Source organism: Megascapheus bottae, chromosome 14 (genome assembly GCF_031878675.1).
Source record: "Megascapheus bottae isolate mThoBot1 chromosome 14, mThoBot2.hap1, whole genome shotgun sequence".
In the NCBI taxonomy this organism is placed as follows: domain Eukaryota; kingdom Metazoa; phylum Chordata; class Mammalia; order Rodentia; family Geomyidae; genus Megascapheus; species Megascapheus bottae.
In genome coordinates this window covers 40,832,339-40,853,020 of record NC_143522.1, presented here as the reverse complement: position 1 = coordinate 40,853,020, position 20,682 = coordinate 40,832,339, and positions in this window count along the sequence as shown.

The window sequence follows — 20,682 nt, the reverse complement described above, 5'->3', positions numbered from 1 at the left end:
GGATTATGTTGCAGGAGATGTGACAGGAGAGAAAAAAAGGCAATTTCAGGATAAAATCACTACTCTGGGGAGGAGAAAGGAGTGAAGCTATTAAATTCAGACACATCATCAGTAGCTACATTATTGCTCGCTGGTTAAGAAGAGAGAGGGGAAGAATAATACAAAGGAAAGGGATAATAGAATTTTAAAATACTTAGTTTGAAAAGACTTGGAATAGATACTTTAAGTGTCTATTGATTTTTACTAGAAATAATGAAATAGTAGCCCCAAACTAGAAAGCTGGATTTTTTTTTAAACAGAAGACACATATGAACATGATTTAGTTCCAGAGTAGTGAGGTCTTGCTTCTTCAAAACTTGAAAACATTATAGTTCAAAAGTTTATAATTTTTCTCTTTTGTGCTAAACACTCGTAACAGCTATAGGTAAAGTTCTAATAGGCATGCGTTCTTTTTTGTTGTTGACAAATAGTTTATTATTTTATCAGGTAATTAGTTTTAATTAGAATTTTTCAGAACTTCAAAAGGTAGTACAAGGTAGGGCTTACAATTTAACATGTCTGGCCAAGTATCCAGTGCTTCTCTATCAGTCACCTCTGTCATTCTCTCCCATCCCATCTCTTCTCTCCACCCATACGCATTCACATTTCCAACTTTCTTTATCACATCATTTATATTGCTTATTCTTGCTGTATTTGTCTCTTGTTCCCTTTTACATTTATCCACTCCCTCCTACTAGAAATATTTATATGCTTATTTATTCATGAAAAAAGTACCTAAGGTGAATTCTTAGGCAGTTTGTGTAATTATCTACCAGCGTTTTCTACCTCTCCACTGTGTTCTTTGAGGTGTTATAAAACCCGATGAGGGTTTGTCAGCACACCTGTCATACACAAAAAGGTATGCATACTGTTACCCTGTCTCTACTGGAGGCTAATGGAACCTTCTATTCATTTTTTAAAATTGTACACAGGCAGAAAAGGTAATGGAAACCAAAGAAGACATACCAAATGTGTTCATGTAATTTTCCTTCTGGGGTGGCTCTTTGTATTTGAGAAGTGATTATATCAACTTGAAACATGAATGAGAGGTGCAGGCTTTTTCCTTGAGCATTTTCCCCAGGTTGTGTAGGAAGTCTATGGTAAATGACTCGTCAGTGATCTCAGAAGGACTTGCATTCTTCTTCCCTCTACATAGCACCAGTTGGGCACTAACGTAGACTTTGAAGTCAGAAAGCATTTTGTTGAGTTCTAGGTTGCCTCTTCCCAAATTCTTTTCTTCCACCCAGAAAGCTTAGCCTCACTTTCATCGTGCTGCTTGTAAATTATTTGGGGGAGGGGACTGACTTGTAAAAGCCTAGTTAGTATCTTTTTTATTGTAATTAATAGAAGAGTTACAGTTATATTCGCCAGATAGAAGGTGCATTACTTCACACACCTCATGTTTTAGTCCCATAGGTATGTATTCTTTAACTTCCAAATTACTTTTGTTAATACTCAGCAAACTTCATGATCCAAGCTCTTATAGCATACACAGACTTAATATTTGAAGCTTTAGATTAAGAACTATCAGGACAAAAAAATTAGAGGTTGGGTACGGTGTTTCAGAACTGTACTCACAGTTACAGATAAAGCAGGTGAATTGTAGTTTTAGACTGCAATGGCAAAATCCTATCGAGAAACAAACTTAAGAGGGTATGATCGATCATAGCTCAAGTGGCAGACAGCAAGAGGCCCTGAGTTCAAACTCCAATACTGCCAAAATTAGTTATTACTGTCTTATAATATTTTTATGACTTTAGATAATGACTTTTCCTGTTATTATTATAGTGGATTCCCACTGTATTAGCTTTTCTTCATTATTTTGAAATATGTACAGGTAAAGGATTGTGACTTAAATTAATCATGTACCAGAGCTATAAAAGTCAACAATAACATCAATTTCTTTGCAAAAACTGTGAACATAATGCACCTAATGGACTATAACTGGATAAAATACGAGAGATAAAAATGGAGAGAGTAGTTTGGTATCTTCACGGAAGCAATTTTGAATAAGTTTTCTTAGGGGTTCATAGAGTTATTGCTTATGCTTTGTTTAAATGGAAAGGTTTAAATCAATGAACTTTAAATTTTGTGATTAGGAAAAATATATCCACCTGTTTTACTAATGTGGTTCAATTTCAAAAAGAGAAGATAGGTAGATGTCTGTGGTAATTGAAAAGAAGAGAGAAAGTGAGAGACAGACAGATGGATAGACAGACAGACACAGAGACAGAGAGACAGAAACATAGACAGAGACAGAGATTGAGACAGGCACAGAAAGATAGATTTTGCTTTAAAGAATTTTTAACCTATTCTAAATACTTTTCTATTCTGCTGATAAGACATTGCCAATATTTAAGGTTTTTACTTTGCTCCTATGCAACTATACATTGTTGAATATCATATTTAAGATTATGAAAAATAAATAAAATATTTTATTTCTCTCTATTTTTCCTATCTTAAGAGAATTTCTGTTTTTGTTTTAGGTAATAGGTTTAGATTGCTCACTATAAGTAAGATGGTATGAGAATAGAAAAGCTTAATAGAGGAAATGAATTTATAGTCAGATATGTGAAAATACAATTTTTAGACAAAACAAATTTCCATAAAAGCATCCTGACTTAGTTGAATATTTTTTCTAAAGCTGAGTACACCCTAGGAGTATTTCATATTAAGATATCAGATCCTGTTCATCTGCAGCAAAATTTCCAACACAATTAGTTAGAAGTATCAATATGGCTCTTGGAGCATTAAGTATGAAAGATTTCAGTGTGTTCACAATCCAAAAAACTGAGTTATTACTGTTGTTCTAAAATATAAATTCTTCCAAGTAACTGAGTAGATGTAATATGTCATAGTAACCGCATATTTAAATTTGTTGCACTCAATTGCCAAACAATTCTGTATTAAAAACAAACAATTGCAATTTATAAACACCACACTGGAGGTAAAAATACACATAATCCAACGGGAATGTCAATTCAATATAGTGTTGGAGGTGACTTAAATGGATATATGATTTAACTAGTATATAGCTTAAGTTCCACATGCATAATGGAAAGAGTCTCTTGAGTATCAAGAGAAGAGCTTGATTCTTGAACTTTTCAACCAAGTCTCTTTCATGATATTTTTTGATCTCTGAAGACTTTAAAACTCTTCTCCAAATAAAAATTCAGTTCAGAATTCTAAAAAGCTCATTTTAAAATTAATGATCTTGGCAAATTATCAAGTATTCTTTAAAAATAGGATTGAGGTATAATTGGCATGCAATGAGCTGCACATATTGAAAATTATAATTAGACAATCTTTGACATTTGATACACCTATAAACTAAGCACCAACTTAAAGACAATGAATGTATTTGTTGCTTGAAAATTGCCAGGTGAACCCTGAACATCCTCCAGGCAGTTTCTTCTCATCCTCCTGAGACCCAGGGAACTCCTGATAAGATTTCTGGTAGTGTGGTTATCTATAATTTTATGTAAGTAGATAAAATTTCAGGCTTTCATTCTTTTCTGGCTTTCTTTACTGACAATAATCATTTACAAATTGCTTACATTATTCCAAGTCTTGTTGACCTGTTGGTGTTTTTGTATGGTATGAAACATACCATGGTATGAATATGCTGAGTTTGTTTCTGAATCTACCTATTGACAGGAACTTTCAGATTGTTTTGTTTTAGGGCATTAAAAATAAGGTGCCTCCTATCCATAATCCTAGTTACTTAAGAGCCTGAGAGCTGAGAATTGCCAACGAAGGCAGCCAGGGCAGAAAAGTCTATGAGATTCTTCTTCTTTTTTAATTTTATTGTCATGGTGATGTATCGAGGGGTTACAGTTACATGTGTAAGTTAGTGAGCGCATTTCTTCTCAAATATTGTTACCCCTTCCCATGTTTTTCTCCCACTTTCCCCTCCTCCACCCCAAGTTGTAAAGTTCATTTCCAAAAATTTTTCTTGTGAATATCACTGTTACATTGGAAATTCTTATGTCGAATAAACTACTCAGAAAAAGCTAGAAGTGGCACTGTGGCTCAAATGGTAGAACGCTAGTCTTAAGCAAAGGATTCTCAGAGATAGCACCCTGGCCCACAGTTCAGGCCCTTGGACCAGCAAATAAATAAATTAAAAAAAATAAGTTTACTTTATATGAACATTCAGAATCTAGTCTTGGCAAATAAATATGTTTTCATTTCTAAGCACATACTAAGAAATTGAGACCATTGATCATGTTTCACAAAACTTAAAATGCTCTTCAGAGTGGTTCTTCCATTTTTGAGTCCTACCAGTAGTATGTGGGTTCCATTTTTTTTTCCCTTCATACCCACCAGCACAAAATACAATCAACAGGAGGTAGCATTACTGTGGCTTATGAGGTAGAGCACTAGCCTTGAGCTGAAGAGTTCAGGGACAGCGCCCAGGCCCAGAGCTCAAGCCCCACGACGACCACCACCATCACCACCAAAAAAGTGCAGTCAATAGTAATTCTGATAGGTGTGTGCCGATATCTCAACATTGTGTTAATGGTCAGTTCTCTAATGAATACGATGATAAGCTCATTTTCTTCCACTTCTTTCCACTCATATATATCCTTCATTTTATCCAAGTGCTTTGTATTTTAAAATTCAGGTTGCTTTGTTTCTGTATGAGGACTATCGTGGATAGAGGTCTTCTATTAAAACAATTGAAAATATTTTTATATTATGTTCTACTCCAGGTTTCTTGAAGTGCCAGAATATATTTTTCTGACCTTCCTCTGATACAGAGTGTTCATTCCGTGACATATGTAAGAAAATCTTACATAACACAGAAACATCAACATTTGTTTTGTGTTTGTTTCTGGAGGTTTCAGTCTTTAAATTTACATCTGTAAGTGGTTACATATTAATATGCATATATATTATGGAAAATATTATCAAAGTGTGCTGTTAAATGTATATCTAGTTGTTCTAAGCATTGTTGAAAACATTGAAAAAACTATATCCACTGAATGATCCTCACATCTTTGATTTATTTGATTATGGATGTGTGGGTCCTTTCTATTCTCTATGCTGTCCAATTGTCTATTGAACTTGGTGACACTACAGACATTGACATGGTTCTCCTGGGGCTTTTGTCTCGCAGGGACCCTGTTTCTTGCCCCTAACTTAGTCCTTTCAGAGTACACCATGTTCCTTCAGTGACTTCCAGGTCCTCTTTGGTTCCTTTCTCTCATACTGCAGCCCCTTTTTTAGACAGTAGGGGGAGTGATAGAAAGATGGAACATTTATAATGTGCACCTTCTTTATTTGCCTTCTCTCAACAAAATCTGAGAAGTTGCTTCTTGTTCTACCAAGTATTATATCAAGGAAGAAGATGCATCTGGTTCCTGTTTTTCAACTTGGCTGGAGATAGGATAGAATACATTGTTTCTTATTATAGGTTTCTCAAGCATATGATAGCATAATTAGCTTTAGAAAAGGAAGAATATGTTTTAGAAACATAGACTTTTAAATTTCCTTTTAAATTCCTGAGTTGCTAACACTCTGTGGTAATCAGGTAGAAATAGATTTCATATGTGAGAAAGAAATCCTTCAGTGTAAGAAAAAGTACAAAGAAATGCGCTACTATCAGTAGAATTTGTATCATCATGAATTTTACCTAGTTCTTCTCTTCTGTCTGTATTTCTCAGGAAATCCAATGAACAAATTACAGTGGTAGCAAACCTGGAAATTCTAGTAAACGTGTCTATTTTTGATTAATGGCTCTATCATCCACTGCCATGCAGGATTCTATAGACATTAATTTTAGCAAGAACAGCTGGTTCTGGCATACAGGTATAGGCCGCTTCTGTCTTGTGCTCTTTCTTTGTGATAGATTAATAAAAGAATATGGTTTAACTTTTTAGATGCCATCAAAAAGTCAAGCTGATGCTTTCCTGATAGAGCAAAGATGAATGAATTGTAAGTTTGTGTGTGTGTGTATGTGTGTGTGTGTGTGTGTGTGTGTATTTCTCTGTATTTTCTTGTATTTCAGAATTCTTGTTGTTGCAAACATACCACTATTTATTTTTATGAAAGGAATGGAGAAACAGTTAAAATAATTAGTGAAAGTATCCAGAGCTATAACAGAGGAGCTTCAAATTGGTAATTTCTGTAATTAAAATTGTCCAAGATTAAAATGTTCATACATTCTAACTAAATTTTTTACTAGAAAATATCAGTTCATACTACCAATCCAAGATTTCATTTTACTATTATTTTGTGGCTGGAAAGTTGTTTTTTTTTTTAAGGTGGTATGTATTTTTACCTTTTCATCCATTTTAAAGGGGAGAGGTTGAAGATCAGAAACATTTGATACAATACATGAGGTAGAGAATTACCCTAGTTCAAGAAGCATGGCAGAGGAAAGCAGAAAACGAATAACGCTCAGGATGTCAGGTTCAGTTCCAAGTTCTACTATTTATCACATAATGGTTCAGAGATTACCTAACTTTTAAAAATCCTTTTGATTCTCATGTGAAATCAGAGTTGATTTTTTTTCTCTAAGGGTTTGAGCTTTTTTGTTGCTGTTAAAGCATAATGATGTATGCAGAACTTGTTAAAGAGTTTATACCTATTGCAAAGCAAACATTTCCTTTCTTAAACAAGTCAGAATACCATAATTAAAAATCCTTAACTTTCTTTACATTTTGGGATATTCATTCCTAGAGTGGACTCTGTGTGTGTGCGTGTGTGTGTGTGTGTGTGTGTTTGTGTGTGTGTGTGTGCTGGTACTTGGACTTGAACACAGAGCTTGGGTACTGTCTCTCAGCATGTACACTCAAGGCTGATGCTTTATTATTTGAGCTATGCATATATTTCAGCTTTCTGGTGGTTAATTGGAGATAAAAGTAACATATTTTTCCTGCCCAGGGTGCTTTTAAACCATGATCCTCAGATCTCAGCCTCCTGCAGCTCCCGGCTTATAATGGATTTTTATGCTAATTAACTTTCTGTGATTTTTTTTCCTATTCATGTAATCATAAGAATATGCTGTTAACTTTTGATAAATTATTGTTATTAAAATAATGAAAGGTTACTTGAAATCAGTATCATTCCCCAAATATAAGATCAGTGATAGACAAAAAGCGTGATATTTAGAACCAGGAGAATGCATTACACTGGTACTTCATCATTTTGCAGCTGAGTAGGACCTTGTCCAAATGATATAATATGAACTGGTCCAGTAAATATTATTGCTCTGTTGTTGAGAGGAAAATTTAAATATCACATCTCTTTCTAAGTGCAGACAAATTTGTTTTCCTCTAAGTTTTGTAGTTATGGCAGATTAGGTACTATATGTTTGAATAGTACCTCATCAAGACTGAATTGCTTTCTGAACTTCCTTTTTCATTATAGAAATACATGCCAGGGAAGTTAATTATGTAACAGCTAACTTAAAGACCCAATTCACACACATTTTGTTCTGAACATGGAAATTTATTTTTCCTTAACGTGTTTTATGGTCTTTGGAAATATGATGACTCAAGAAAAATTAGAGGGTGAGACGTCAGTAGGGATTAGTACAAAGATAACCCTTCATAGAGAAAGTTTGTTTTTTTCTTCTCTTCTTCCTTGCAACTCAAGTTCTGCTGTTACTCTAAATCTCTTCCTTCATGGAAAGAGCTATATCCTTAATTGGCACATCAGATCCTGAATGAGAGGAAGGGAGCTTTCCAGCAGACCTCTGCTGGCAAGCAGCACTTAGTCTAATTTATCCTTCCATGGCAATTACTTGGATACTGCTGATGTTTTATGGATCGCCAACTGATGATACCTGCCAGCTTACACCTGTAGACACCTGCTGGCTGAAACAGGAATGCATTGAAAATCTTGCCTGTGGAGAAGAACCTGCTGACACTATTTGCTGTGGGTCTCACTTATTTTTATTTTATTCCTATATTCTTGACCCATTTCTGTCATTGTGTTTTCTGTCTACAAAAAAATGAGAATGAAACATTAAGAAATCAGTAAGTTAGAGCCTGACATGTCTTGTTCTCAGCTTAAAGAAATCTTTAGTAGTATTGGAAATTGAATGTTAACAGGATGACTTGTCTTTTCAGAAATAGGAAGCTAGGTACAAAATGAAGCTCTAGTCTTAGGATAGATAGATAAGCAGAAATGGTAAAAGTGTTGGTGAGACTCTGCAAGGTTCTGTGTTATATTTTTATTGAGAGAGACAGAGAGAGCGCTAGAGCTTGAACTCAGGGCCTGGATACTGTCCTTGAGCATTTTTGTTCAAGGCTGGTACTCTATCACTTTTAGTGGTTAATTGCCTGGCCTGCTTCAAATAGACAAGAAATGTAGCCATTACCTTGCTTATGTATCTGAAATCACCCTTACAATAAAATAACATTTAATTTAAAAAATAAAACAAATTGAGGTCTTCAAATCTCAGACCCTTGAGTAGGCTAGGCTAACAGGATTAGGCAACCAAAGGTGCAACTTTCCTGGTTTTTGAATCATAAAAAACTACTATTTGGACAACAAAGTAATTCACACAAAGATTTCTTAGGTAAAAAAGAAACTATAAAATTTACTAACTCGTTGAATTATTTGATAGTCTATCCAAATTAAATTTACTACCTCTTCATATTCATGAACTTAAAGAGAAAGCCATCAAAATTTAGCAAGTTTTAAGTAGAACAATTTATATGATCGAATTTTGTCAGAATTTGAACTGCCCTCTAAAGATAAAGGGATTCTAATGAGTTATAGCAGGCAGAAAGAAGCAACTAAAAAAAATCCCTTGCTTCTACTCAGAATTTCTCCTTGTGCCTTATCATTGATCATCTGCTTAGCCAGATTATTAGTTATTAGTTAGTAAATGACATTGACCCAAAAAGCAGTGAGTTGAAAACTGTCTGCCTTTAAAAGCAATTTTGTGAGCTAATCATAACCTCCACTCTCATAAGAATAGTTGCGAAGTAACTAAAGTGTTTTCAAAAGCACATTCTCATATAATTTATCACTAATATCTATTTCTAAATAGATATAGCACATATAATACATACATATATGTATACCCTGCACATCACATCTTTTTTGAGTGGTTAGTATTTCAGAGGACTTCAAAAGACTATGGTGCATGCAGTGTAATGCAAAGATGTGACAAGAGCTAGTCAAGTCTAACGTTTGGGCATGGAGCATGATGACAGCATGAAGTATTGTGAAGTTACCTGCTTTCTTTTCCATTTATTTTCTGCTCAAATAGCATATAGCAGAATCTAAGACCTGGAGCTGGCCTATTCAGATTTAAATTCTATCTCTGTTATTCACTATTTATGTTAATTTGGACAAATTCCTCAATGTCTTGGTTCAATGTTTATTCCTATAATGGGAATGTAGCTCAGTGGCTCACACCTGTAATCCTAAATAGTCAAGAGGCTGAGAGATAAGGATTAAATTTCCAAGCTAGCCTGGGCACAAAGGGACCTTATCTCCAATTAACCTCTAGAAAACAGGAAGTGGGGCTTGGCTCAAGGGTAAGGCGGTAGCTTTGAGATGAAAAGCTCAGGAACAGTGCCCAGGCTGAATTTAGGTCCCATGACCCACAAACAATTAAAAAAATAAAATGAAATGGGAATGTGAGCGAATTAAATGAGCAAATATAAAGGACTTAGCACAATGCTTCTCAAGTCACAGGATCTGCCATCACTGCAGCTGTTTTTGGTGCTGCTTGCCAGTAGAAGCTAAGTTCAAGCTGCAGGCAAAGCCCAGTGATGAGGGCTTCCCCAAGGACGGCTCCAGATAGAGTCTGTGTCCCTCCAAGGTCAGATAGCTCAAAATTGGAAGGAGTGGTGGTGGTGGTGAAATTCAGTTTTGGTTTTCTTTTGAACTGAGACATTTACAGAGAAAAAAAAGAAGAAAAAGGAGGTCGAATCGATGGAAAAGTTGCCAGAATTTATAAAGATGGTGGAGGGTTGGGATGCAATATGATTTTGAAGTTTGAAAGCTAACCTATGGATTATCAGTCGTGCTCTACAATGTTCCTTGCTAAAGCACCAAGCCAAAAACAAAGCCAGAAAGGTTTCTGAGGTAGAAGTGTCATTGGTTGCAACAGCACTATGTTATCTAGCATGGTATTATTTCTCTAAGAGCGTAGTGACAATGAGCTGGAGTCTCCTCTATTAATCTTCTACCTGTTCGCATTCATTTGTGTGGGCGGGGGGTGGTCATGGAGCTTGAACTCTGGCTTGGGCCCTGTCCTTGAGCTCTTCAGCTCAAGGCGACAGCCCCACCCCTGGGCCTCAATGCTGTTGAGGAGCTCTTCAGCTTAAGGCTACTGCCCTGCCCTTGAGCCATCCCCCACTTCCTATTTTCTAGAGGTTAATTGGAAATAAGAGTCTCAGGCCCTTTTGTGCCAGGCTGGCTTTGAAACTTGATCCTCAGATCTCAGCCTCCTGAGTAGCTAAGATTACCTGCATGAGCCATCACATAGGCCTCAGCATTCACTTCTACTTTCTCAAAAACCATCTCTTGCACTTTACTAGTACATTTCTGCAAAATGTCCTTAACCAGTTTCTGAAACACATTTTCACGTATTTTTGAGAGTAGCACACGGTTTAGTTAAAACGTTGGCTCTTGTATCTCTTTTCAATGTAAATATACAATGGAGAATGAAAGTGTTTCTGTTCTTAGTTAGGCTAGGAGAAGTTATTTTCTTCCATTGGTCCTTAGACAAGTTGATAAACATTTTCTCCAACTCAAAATATTTAACCCTTTTACAAAATATCTTATTTAACATCATGAGCCTAACTAAATAGACCAAAAAGGAATCAATGCGTATTTCTATGGGAAAAAGGAATTATTTAGTTGTTTCTAGTTCATTACTTGTTATGCTTCAAATTGTTTTACATTTAATACACTGTAAAGTATATATAACTCAGCTGGTAGAAGCCAAATCTTTTTGTCGACCTTAGAATTATAATGCAATAAAATAACTTATTTGGTAAAGAATATAATGTTATTATTTCCCTATGAAATGGCCCTTGTTGCCTTATAGATAGTGTTTTCTCTGATTTGAACAGGATACAGTAATAAAATGTTAAATAAATTGTTTAACCCTTTTAATAATTTATGCACTATGGTAGAGAAGAGTTACTTAGATTATATAAGACATAATGGAACTTAAGGTAGTACTCTCACTTTCTTATTGTTAAAGATGTTATGTTAAATATAATATGGTAGATCACAGGACATATTTTTGTAGTCCATAATACAGAATTTATTTACTTTTTGGCCCTTTAAAAGAGAAACTTTCTGACTACTAGATCAAACTCAATGTGATGGTTTTAAAAGCATGTCCACTTTCCATCAGATGTTCTCAACTCAGGGGAAGAACCTTGCTTTTGGTCATAGTTGCCTATGAATGTAGGCTTCATAGCAAACATACAGCCTTAATCTAGAGTTTCATGCCTTAACATGAAAAGAAAGTAAAAAAAGAAAATAATAATGATGCAGTTATATTTAATATTTTTGATGGAGGTTGCATTGTAAATTGCACCAAAATTCGGAGGTTACTGATACCATTGATGAAAAAGTGAAATTTCAACATGTCTTTATCAATTCATTTTAAGTTATATAATTACCTTTAAATAAATGAAATATCAACCAACACTTAAATGGAAATGGTACTTGTCCATTAATTATTACTATAAGCATTTGGGGAGAATCAATAGGCTATAACACATAAAAACATTGAAAATTTTATTTTTGTACATAGTATGTTTTCCTTTCAGCAAAGTTTAGAATAGATTTATATTTTTTCGACTCATAAAACTAGTTGAGCCTTAACTATTATCCCACTGAATACATGTTAGGTGATTTCTTAGGCAGACTCTGAAAGGTGAATGCATACTATACCAGCATACATAGTATTTGAGGGTGTAAATTTCTAGGGCAATATTTTTAATAGTATTTTATTATTGGGTGATATATAAAGGGATTACAGTTACATTCCTTAGGAAGTAAGTGAGTGTATACTTCTTTTTAAATTTTATTTTATTGTTGGGATAATGTATAGAGAGGTTAGAGTTACATTAGTCAGGTAGTAGGTCATTACTTCTCATACATTAATACCACTTCTCATATTTTTGTCCTCGTTTCCCTCTCCCCACGCCCTCCCCATCATTTTATTTCCTCCCTTCCCTTCCCTCTTTCAAATAAACAAATAAACATATATACAATATACCCAAATAACAAAATCAGATACAATAACAACATGAAATTAACCATAAGGGCAATAAAAGACAAGAGAACAACATAGCACATTAAGAACAACAATCATGGCCACAAGTTTGGCCTAGAGGTAGAGCGCTTGCCCAGCATGCTGAAGACCAGGGTTCAATTCCTCAATACTAAATATATAGAAAAAAGCCAAAGTGGTGCTGAGGTTCAAGTGGTAGAGCTCGAGCCTGAGAAAGTCCAAGGACAGTGCTCAGGCCCTGAGCTCAATCCCAGGACTGGCAAAGAAGAAGAAGAAGAAGAAGAAGAAGAAGAAGAAGAAGAAGAAGAAGAAGAAGAAGAAGAAGAAGAAGAAGAAGAAGAAGAAGAAGAAGAAGAAGAAGAGGAGGAGGAGGAGGAGGAGGAGGAGGAGGAGGAGGAGGAGGAGGAGGAGGAGGAGGAGGAGGAGGAGGAGGAGGAGGAGGAGGAGGAGGAGGAGGAGGAAGAGGAAGAGGAAGAGGAAGAGGAAGAGGAAGAAGAAGAAGAAGAAGAAGAAGAAGAAGAAGAAGAAGAAGAAGAAGAAGAAGAAGAAGAAGAAGAAACATTCACACAAGATAAACCTCTTGTTTCCATATCCTAGAGATCCTTTCATCTGGTCCCTGATCTTATATGGATACATTACTTCTTGAACATTGATACCCCTTTCCGTATTTTCTCTCACTTTCCCTCCCCACAATTATCTTCTTTTTCCCCTTCTCTTCCCTATTGCAAATAAATAACCATATATACAACATACCAGTAACAAAGTCAGATACAGTAACAACATGAAATAAACCATAAAGGGAAAAAAAGAGAAAATAAATGACTTCACATAGTACATGCAGAACAACAATCACAAAGATAAACTTTTTTCCATATTGTAGATTTCATTTCACTTGGCCTAATCCTATATGGCCATATGTAAATGGTTTTTGAGCTATTGTGATTCTCTGCTGGAAGAATCATAGATGTGTACTAATTATTACAAATGAGGGAAACCATTGAGCCTATGTTTCTTTGGGTTTGTTATTTCACTTAATATAATTTTTTTTCCAAATCATTTCATTTCCTTACTAATGAGGCAATGCCATTCTTTCTGATGGCAGCATAGAATTCCATTGTGTATAAATACCACATCTTCTTGATCCATTCATCTACTGAGGGCCATCAGGTTTTGTTCTAAATCTTTGCTATGGTAAATAATGCTGCAATGAACATCGTTGGATCACTGGACATTTTAAAGTAACCATGTTAAAGTAACTATCGAACACAGGAATATAACCTGCAGTTTCATTGGAGCCAGTTGTGATAGAGGAAGGAGAAGAGACATGAAATTATGGGAAGCAGCAGGAATTTGAACACAAATTGGCTGTTATTTGTCATTTTAGTCCCTTCCTGATAGTCTCATGTTTGTGGTGGTGTCTGGAACTTGTAGTTTCCTTACATTGGAAAACTGCATAATTTTGAAAGAGCTCCCTGATATCTCTTCATGATCTATATTATCTACTTTTATGAATTTAGGAATGTAATACCTTATTAATTTTGATTTTTCATTATAAACAAATTGGCATGGAAGCTGATTGATTACTACAGATATCATAGAGAATCATAAATTTGGAATAGCATGAGAACAATATTATCTCATTTTTGTGGTCTTTCATAATTTTGAGATTCTGGATAAATGAGATTTCAGTGATTCTCAGAGTAAGTCAAGGCTAGCTCACTGAAAACCATTCTGTGGTGAAATGAATTATAGGTATGGTTTAGGTCCAGTGAATAGTACTGTGACAGAAACAAAATCTTTTATTGAGCCAGGTTGCTTACCTAGAAACATGAGTCTCAAGATTCAGTCTTCAACACTGAAAACAAACAAGTCAAACAAGTACACACCAAACGTGCTTAAAAACATTCCATATCCAATTTAATTTTTGTTCTCTTTTTATTATTTTTCAAAAAGTAGAAATTTTATTCTGATGGGTTTAAAAGAAATACTAGAATCTCATATGCTCTACACAGAGGTCTGCAAAATATGCACTGAATTTTAGCTCCCGTTCTTTTTCTTTTCTTTTTTTGTGGGTCATGGGGCTTGAACTAGGCCTGGCCACTGTCTCTGAGCTCTTCAGCTCAAGGCTACCACCCTACCCTTAAGCCAAGCCCCACTTCCGGTTTTCTAGGGGATAATTGGAGATAAGAGTCTCAGGTCCTTCTGTGCCTGGGCAGTCTTTGAATCGTGATCCTCAGATCTCAGCCTCCTGAGTAGTTAGGATTACAGGTGTGAGTCAAGGCACCCGGCTTCTCCTGTTTTTTTGTTTGCTTCTTTGTTTCAATTTTAGTATATGTGCTTCGAAAGCAAGCACATCTCCCATTTTTCTGTGTGCCAGTTCTGGGGCTTTTCCCTGAGCTTTTGTGCTTAAGGCTAGTACTTTGCCACTGGTAGTCTACTTCTCCTCTGGCTTTTTGGTGATTAATTGGTGATAAAGAGTCTCTCCAACTTTCCTGGCTAGCCTGGCTTTGAATTATGATTTTAGCTTCCCAAGTAGCTAAGATTATAGGCTTGAGCCACTGGTACCCAGTAACTTCCCAATTTTTAATGAAAATAGTGATATAGGTAATAAATACATCAGTAATAAATCACATAGGCAGGTATATAAACGATTGTATTAAGGTAGTGTATATTTAACTTATAGGATTCATTTACGTGTTAGTGATTTTAACTATTATTTTTTATTTAATGACATGGTAGTTGGCTGATAAGTTGAATTTAAAAATTCAGAGATTGTCTTGTAAGTCAATGAATTTTCACTTGGCTTGTGGTCCTTTAATTTGTAACTTGTTACCTGACAGAATTTTAATATTCTTTTCAAAACCATTTCATAAAGCAACTTGTTTAAACCTCAGTTTTTGAGGTCACAGATGATATATTTGTTGAATAAATTCTTCAGTGAACTTGCTTTTTTACCAGTTGATATACAGAGAGTGATAGGTGAGTATAAGCTGATAAATGTAAAAGTTATTCATAAGCCAAAATAGAATGAGAGATGGTTATGTACAAAACATATAACATTTAAAAATTATTATCTATCAAATATAGAAATGAAATATTAGGAGAGAACAAATTCTAGTATTTTCTTTAAAGTCATGACATTCATCTTTGTGCTAAAAGTGCTAAAGCATTTGGACAAACAAGAGATATGAGTTGTGTATATTTAAAATGGAAGGAGCAGGATTACAATTTTTTCTGAGGGGTAGAATTGTCTTATCTGGAAAAGAAATACAAGAAAGAAAAAAAAGGATCAAATTATTAGAGCTAAAAGGTCAGTAAAGTCAAATTGCTAGATTATGTCAACACAGTATTCCTGAGGCATTGAAGTGGCCAATTAAGACATAGGACCACACTGACACTCTGTTAACACACATGAGAAATGATCAATCTTAGCTTTCTAGAATTTATAGGAGACAATGGTGATTAAATCAGCATTACTTTACTGTTAGAATATGTTTCAATACTATAAAGAGACTATTTGTATAATTTCATAATGAATTTTAAAACATTGTTTTAAATTTCTTCCTATTTTGAGAATCTAAAATAACAATTTAAAAGAATACTTAAATATACAAAGGTCAAGTGTTTTAAATAGCTTCTTTTCCATGTAATTCTTTTAAAGAATATTTTTATTATCTTTGAGTAGTTGTATAAAGAAGTGCCACTTACCAAGCAATTTATAACTGTAGTGCAACCTGACCAATGTCACCCTTCTTTATTCTCCTCATACCTTCCAATAGTTTTTTTTAATGTGTAATATCTCAATATTTCAAAGAGCTAAAAGCCAAATGTTCTTTGGCTTCATATAGTAGCTTAGTCATAGGCTTGCCTGATAACTTGGAGTTAACCTGAGCTCATAGTGTCATTCTTAATATGTAATTGCCTTGAGCATCTTGTTCCTGGAGAAATTGGATCAACTGAAATGAGATAAGTTTTTCCTAAGAAGCAATGCAAGGCTTTTATTTGATCCTAACAGTTTTGGCATCTATTTTCACTAGGGGAAAAAAAAATAGAAGTCAGATACCACACATTTGTATTCTAGGCCAGGTTAGCATTGCCTTTAGGCTACAGAAATTTCCTTAGAAATGAAGTTTGGGTGAAAATAGAAGATGGACTTTAAAACCAATGGGTCCTCTGACTATGAAAAATAAATTTCTGCAGACTTGTTCTCATGTTTGCCAGACAGAAATGGTAGAATAAATTCCCTGTGATGAGCTTTCCATTGTGATTTGTAAGACTATAGGACAAAGTAAATCTATAAATCATGATTAGAGTAATACAGGCATATTAAGGTACAATGGCATAAGAGGTCCATAATGCTTCCTAAGAGACTAAAGACATCAAAGCTGTCTGTTGCATTTTGAAAGCCTTAATATCCTTAATGTACAAAACATGATTTTCCTTTTTTTGAGAGATTACAGGAAGCAAGTTATTTTATAACTTGCGTAAAAACATTTCATCTCTTCCAAACTGAGGTCAAGAACACTGAATGCATCTAGTCATCCTCTGATTGCTGGTTTTGTTGGGTTATAATTCGGAACGATATGACAAATAGATTGTATGTAGTTAGCTCTAGAAACCTGATATTGTTCTCACGTTTATACATACTTGTATTTTGGAAATGGAAGCTCATTGATGTTTTATGATTGGAGGCTTTGACTGAGACTTAAAAAAAAATGTAACCCATGGGGCCAGGAGTTCGGCCTACTGGTAAAGTGATTGCCTAGTATGCATGAAGACCTGGATTCAATTCCTCGGTACCTCATACACAGAAAAAGCCAGAAGTGGTGCTGTGGCTAAACTGGTATGGTGTTAGTCTTGAGGAAAGCCCAAGGCAGTGCTCAGGCCATGAGTTCAAGGTTCAGGACTCGCAAAAAAATAATCTATGGATGTCTGGAGAAAAAGGTCAATGGTATTGGAAACATACTTCAGGGAATCATCTCAGAGAACTTCCCAAATACCAAGAAGGGCAGGCCCATCTAGATACAAGAAGCTTTTAGAACCCCAAAAAGACCTGACCACAAAAGGACCTCCCACCACCACATTATAATCAGAACAGGATCAATAGAGACCAAAGAAAGGATGCTAAAAGCAGCCAGGGAGAAGAGAACAGTCACCTACAAAGGCAAACCAATCAGAATAACCCCAGACTTCTCAGCAGAGACCATGCAAGCAAGAAGAAATTGGAAGGATATATATGTCATGCCCTGAAGTCAAATAACAACCAACCAAGAATAGTGTACCCAGCTAAGTTCTCATTCATAACTGATGGAACAATAAAAACATTCCATTCCAAGGAAAAGTTGCAACACTATGTAGCAACAAACCACCATTACAGAAAGTTCCCAAAGATGTTCTACACATTGAAAACCAACGAAAACATGATACCTACAGAGAAATGGCACCTAAAAATCATACCATCTAAGTACCACAAGAACTGTCAAGACACAGGCCCTAATGAAAGCTTTTAAAAATGGCAGGAACTGGGGCCGGGAGTTTGGCCTAGTGGTTAAAGTGCTTGCCTAGCATGCATGAAGACCGGGTTCGATTCCTCAGTACCACATATAGAAAAAAAAGCCGGAAGTGGTGCTGAGGCTCAAGTGGTAGAGCCCTAGCCTTGAGAAAGTCCAAGGACAGTGCTCAAGCCCTGAGCTCAAGGCCAGGACTGGCAAAAAAAAAAAATGGCAGGAACTAATATTTCTCAAATCTAACTCTAAATATCAATGGACTTAACTCTCCAATTAAATGGCATAGACTATCTAGTTGGATCAAAAAGCAATATCTATTGTTCTCTATCTTCAAGAGACACATCTTGCCCAAAAAAACAAATATGTTTTGAAAGTGAGAGGTTGGAATAAAGTTTATCAGGCTAACGGACCCCATAAACAGGCTAGAGTTGCCATCCTCATATCAGATAGAATAGACTTCAAACTAAAATTAGTAAGAAAAGACAAAGAAGGTTACTACATACTACTAGAGGAATCTTTTCCTCCAGAAGGACATAACCATCCTAAATATCTACACACCTAATCCTTATTTCATCAAGCAAACTTTACTTTCACTGAAACCACACATAGATCGAAACACAGTGATTGTTGTTGATTTTAACACACCACTCTCACCTATGGACAGATCAATCAGGCAAAAACTCAACAGAGACATCTCAGAATTGAACAACTGTATAGACCAACTACATCTAATAGACATCTGCAGATTATTCCACTCAGCAACGACACAATATACATTTTTTTCAGCAGCACATGGAACATTTTCCAAAATAGACCACATTTTAGGCCATAAAACAAACCTGGGCGGATTCAGAAACACTGAAATTATTCCCTGCACTCTCTCAGACCACAAGGCCTTCAAATTGGAACTGAACACCCATTTCCACCAACAAAAACCCTGTAACTCATGGAGATTGTACAACACATTGTTGAATCACCAATAGGTCATTGAGGAGATCAGAACAGAAATCCAACAGTTTATTAAATTTAACAAAAAAAAGCAAAAACAAAACAAAACAAAAACAAACAAAAAAAAGCACATAAAGTACCAGCTCCTTTGGGACATGGCAAAGGCAGTACTCAGAGGGAAATTCATAGCTCTGAGTGCCTACAATAAGAAATTGGAAAAATCACACACCAACAATTTAATGTGTCACCTTAAGCACCTGGAAGAAGAGCAACAAACCAATCCTAATCCCAGTAGAAGGAAGCAAATTATTAAAATCAAAGCAGAATTAAATGAATTGGAGTCTAAAAAAACTATAGAAAGAATCAACAAAACAAGGAGTTGGTTCTTTGAAAAAATTAACAAAATTGATAGACCCTTAGCATATCTTATCATAAAAAGAAGGGAGCATACCGGAATAAACAAAATCACCAATGAGAAAGGTACTATCACGACAGAAATTACCAAGATCCAGAGCATCGCGAGGGAATACTTTTTAAACCTTCATGCCAACAAGTTTGAGAATCTGGAAGAAATGGATGAATTTCAAACCAATATTAACATACCCACACTGAATCAAGAAGACCTAATCAAACTAAACAGGCCTATTTCAAACACTGAAATAGAAATGGCAATAAGAGACTTCCACCTAAGAAAAGCCCAGGGCCAAATGAATTCACAGCTGAATTCTATAAGGTCTTCAAAACAGAGCTCACACCAATACTCCTCAAGCTCTTCAATGAAATTGAAAACGAAGGCTGTTTGCCAAACTCATTCTACGAAGCCAGTATAACCCTCATCCTCAAACCAAAGAGAGATGCATCAAAGAAAGAGAACTATAGATCCCATTTCTTTGATGAATATTGATGCAAAACTTCTCAACAAAACACTGGCCAACTGTCTACAAAACTCATAGAAAAAATTATACACCATGATTGAACAGGATTCATCAGAGGGAGGCAAAGCTGGTTCAACATATGCAATTCAATTATTATAATCCAACACATTGACAGGAGCAAGGACAAAAATCACATGATTGTCTCAATAGATGCAGAAAAGGCATTTGACAAGATCCAACACCCATTTATGCTAAAAGCTCTGGAGAAACTAGGAATCCATGGAACATTCCTCAGTATAATAAAGGCTGTGTATGACAAACCCACAGGTACTATTATACTTAATGGCGAAAAGCTAAAGCCATTCCCTCTAAAATCAGGAATGAGACAAGGATGCCCACTCTCTCCACTCCTCTTTAACATAGTATTAGAATTCCTAGCCAGAGCAATAAGGCAAGAAGCAAGCATAAAGGGGATCCAAATAGGGAAAGAGGAAGTGAAACTTTCCCTCTTTGCAGATGAAATGATTCCTTATTTAAAGAACCCTATAGACTCCACTCCCACACTCCTTGAGGTGATTCAAAATATTGGAAAGGTAGCGGGGTATAAAATTAACCCTCAAAAATCAACTGCCTTCCTCTATGCCAACAGTGAGAGGAATGAGGCAACAATCAGGAAAGCAACTCCTTTTGCAGTGGCCTCAAAGAAAATAAAGAACCTAGGAATTAACTAAGAATGTAAAGGACCTTTCTGATGAAACTTTAAAACCCTGAAAAAGGAAATTAAAGCAGAACTGAGGAAATGGAAAAACCTCCCATGCTCCAGTATTGGATGAATCAACATCGTGAAAATGACAATCTTGCCAAAGGCTATCTACAAATTCAACGCAATATACATCAATATCCCAATGTCATTCTTTAAAGAAATAGAAGAGGCAATCCAATATGTCATATGGAACAATAAAGACCCCATATAGCAAAAACACTTCTTAGCAGAAAGAACAGCGCAGGAGGAATTTCAATACCAGACTTTAGACTCTATTACACAACTATAATAATCAAAACAGCTTGGTACTGGCACAAGAACAGA